Source organism: Glossina fuscipes, unplaced genomic scaffold, assembly GCF_014805625.2.
Source record: "Glossina fuscipes isolate IAEA_lab_2018 unplaced genomic scaffold, Yale_Gfus_2 61, whole genome shotgun sequence".
Taxonomy (NCBI): Eukaryota; Metazoa; Arthropoda; class Insecta; order Diptera; family Glossinidae; genus Glossina; species Glossina fuscipes.
The window spans coordinates 3941796-3945855 of NW_023998433.1; positions in this window are offsets into that span (position 1 = coordinate 3941796).

Consider the following 4060-nt stretch of genomic DNA (forward strand, 5'->3'; position numbering starts at 1 on the left):
TGCTGTTTCGATCAATAATTGTAAAAATACCGGACGCATATGTGCGGGGTCTTTACGATATCAACAGGAAGAACATACATAATTAAATAAGGGCACTGATTATGTATGGCATTAGCTAGATTTCATTTTCGAGTTTCGTCTTTTTTGGCTACATGTGTGTACAAGAGGTGCGAGAAACCTCTCAAAAGTTTTAAAACAGGCGTAAGCACAATTAATCACACTTATTGGTTTTTCTGAGTTGGAATTACTTGTTTAGAGTTGCATTTATAAAAGAAAACAGCTGTAAGTTGAAAATAAAATAAATTGAAAACAAAATTATTTACTTACAAACAACTGAAATAAAACAAAAATTTTAGATTTGTGCTAGGTAAATAAATTAATTCTTTTTTGTTTTGCTTTTGATTTCAATTGTCGCTACTATTGATAGAGCGCAAAAAATCAATAAATAATAATGATATTATTATTATTATTATAAATATAGGCAGAAAATAAATTCTAAGATAAAAGTCTTAAAGCACTAGCATCTAAGGCTTTCGGTTTTATTAAAAACTCTATCGCGCTTGAGATTTGAACCTATGACCACTGAGTTGCTAGTCGAGACTTTTGCCTACTCGGCCACTCAAGCCAGTTTGTTCGATAACGAACGCTGTTGTTGTTGTTGCTGCCGCTGTTTTTCACATTGTTACTAGAGCTACAGAGCGATAATTGTTGGGGTTTTCGTTGTTGCTGTGCTTCTGTAGTTTGGAATTGTTATTAATGCAGCAGTTCGATAATTGTTGCTCCAGGATGGCCATCGTACCATTCGCCTCTTATTGTTTGAGAGTCTTACTAGCACTCTGGTACCTTTGGTTTTCCCACATCGGAGTGTCGGATCGTTGGCCGGTAGGTACGGGTCGTGTGTCAACATTGGCTACTATAGGGCTCGCAATGTGTTCATTTGACCCTGGCGGTAAGTGCAGCCTTGTAATGGGCGTTGCCTCTTCGAAATCTACTTTTTGGTCTTTCGGGGAACAGAACTTGTAGGCTGCTAGGAACCCCGACTTTCCAGGTTGACTCATTGATGGACCTCGACTCCTGTGGATCCCGACTCTACCAGGTAATCTTGTTCGCTGTGACTGGTCTCGTAGGCCGGTGCAGACCCCGACTCCACCAGACTGACTTGTTCATAGTGGCTGGTCTCGTAGGCTGCTGTGGACCCCAACCCTATCAGGTGTGGGTTGTAGTACGAGCCATGGCGTCATTGACTTCCCTGAGGACCATTGTTTGTAGGCCCAGATGATGCATTTGTGTCCTTGCGGGCTTCGTTGCATGGAAGGCAAAGATTTCGATGGGTTTGAGGACTTTGCTTCTTATCGTTGCGTGGTGGTAAAATTTCTTTGCTGGGAGGTGGGTTGCTGCTATTAACTTTCAGCGCAAATGAACAGCACTGCGTTGGTAAATCGTAAGTCTCATTTCTGTGGGTTTTTGCAAGATGATTTCGTTGACTTGGCTGGGTAGTAATTGGCCCTGATTTAACAATAGGCCAATCTTGGGGTGTTTCGCGTTGCAGGCATAGTGTCTTCGCTAAGCTCGGAGGGGTAGGTGCGTCTCACAGTTGCTGGTTCGTATGTTTCATCGGCCGTAGGTCTGAGCAGTGTAAGACCTGTGGGTTCGGACTATTTAATTGGTGGCGTCCGCTCCGGGTACATCGTCGGCATGCCGTAGTCGCATTTGTTCGCTTCTTTTGCGGCATTGGGTCCGGTGCCCACGGCCTTTTCGTAGGTAGATCACGCCGTCGGGTGACTGACTGAAATTTTCGGTGTGTCTCACGGGGGGCTTCACGTGGCATGTTGCTCGTTGGAATCGTCTTAAAATTGCTTCCATGAGTTCGTCTAAATTGGTGATCTCGGCGCCGTATGTACCACATGTAATCGGGTTGCGTATTCGTATAGATGCGTTCCAACTTCTGCTCTTCTGTCATCGTGGTCTTGCAAGCCCAGCACATAGTCTTGAAATTACTCCTTCGGTAGCTGGGTGCGCCGGTAAATGTCATCTTCGAGGCGGGCGAAGTATCGCGGTGGCAGGAAGAGTTTTAGAAAGTCGACTTTGAACTTCTCCCAGGTCGCCCGCCGGTCGTTGTTGTTACGGTACCACGTTAGGGTCTGGTCGCGTAGGATCACCACCATGGTGGCAAACGGTCCTTGTCGACACTATATGCCTTTACTAGCTCTTTGATTTGCTCAGTGAAGACAAGCGGGTCACTATGGCCGGTAAAGTTGAGCCCCCATCTGCTGACTACTTCGATCACGGGTCTCTCAACCGCTGTCGGGAAAACTCGATATGCTGCGCCACTCAGGGCGGCGAGCTGGATGATTTCACTGGTATTGTTGACTGGCGCCAAGATATTGGGGTAGAATCCCGGTGCCATTTTGCTATTCGGTGAGATGCTATAGAGAGCGATCGCGACAATCGAAACGATATTGCGCCAAGCTTGAAGTCAGGATGGCGATGGGGTAGCTGCCGGATGGAGTTTAGCAATGCGCGGGCCTAACTGAAGTTAGTAATAAGGGGAATAAACAATTGGGTAATTTCCCTGGGCGCTCTAATATTATTCTTTATTATTTTCTCTTTCTCTTTTTCTTATTTTTCTTCTTCTTTGGTTCACTATCTTTTCCTTTTTTTTCCAAAAACATTTTCTTCTTTCTTTTTTTTCCGTTTATTTTTCTTCTTCTTCTTTTTAGCCCTTACAACTTTCAAAAAAAGGGGTTAGTAACATAGCCTATGTATTTATTTTACTTACAAATATATATTTACTGAAATATTTAATTTTTCTTTTCAAATTGTCTTTCAAACTTCGCTTATTATTTACTTATTTATCATTTTGTTGTTTCCTTTTGCTCTTGACTAATTACATCTCTACCATAAATTTCTTATTCCCTTTTCATTTTTATTATAAAAATTTACGTTTAAAATTTAAATTTTCAATTTAAATTTGCTTTTTCAAATTTTGGTGATTTTGGATCAATATATTAATCAACCATATATGCAACTTTACGTTTGTATTTCGAAAAATTTTACACGATCTTTAGGATGGCACTGTTGCAGAAAAGTTTCCATCAAATTTTAAACAGTAGTATACGGTGCTACTAGGTGGTTATCGCTTCCTCACCCGTATTTCGATTTTAAAGATTTTGTAAATGATTTTCCAACATGATCAAAATTTACTTAAGGAAGGTAAGTTCGGTCGTTCCTAGTACAGGGATGTGTCAAACCTTTTGCCTATGAAAAACCTTTTAACTTGGAAATGTAGGCCATTCGCCCATTACATTGATTAGGATTCATAACCGAAAATTCTTTCGAAATTTTATTAGACGTTCTATTTCCAAGTTTTTTCTCCTTTTTTCTTTTAAAAAAACGAAGAAGTGATTATATTTTGAGGTACATATTATTTAATTTTTATTAAAAGGGAAGGAGAATTCGCTATCCTTGTACTTTGTCTTTGCGAAAGAAAAATGTTTTCCAGTGATCTGGCTTAGTGGTTTGCTTTGACTTATTTCTATAAGAATTTTAACTGCATAGCTTTAGGAAAGTTTAGGTTTTTTTGCTTTTTACTTTAAATCAAAATTTTGTTATTAATTGAAGCTATTTTCGTTTAGCCTACTATTTATCATTGAATGGCTGCCCATATTTGTTTCTCATAGTATTACTATTCTTTCGTTTATTTTATAACTTAGTGCTATTATTTAAATTTTGCTGGATTTTTTGGAATTTCAATTTTCGCGATTCATCAAGATGTGGTCGTTCAGTAGCTATTTTATTATTTAGTTTCCTTTTTTTTCAAAAATCTACTTCCTCGGCAAATGTAAAGAAAAAAGCTTAAGAAGAAAATCCCTTTTGTTTCTTTTTTTAACCTTTCTTTAAATTAAAGGACAATTGTTTATATGGTAACACAGTTATAAGGTAACACAGACACACGCCGTAATTGAGCGATGTTGTGTACTGTGTTAACTAACTTTGGGTAACTATAAAAGTAATAATATAGCGGATTGACTGCACGCCGAACACCTTAGCCACTGAAGAG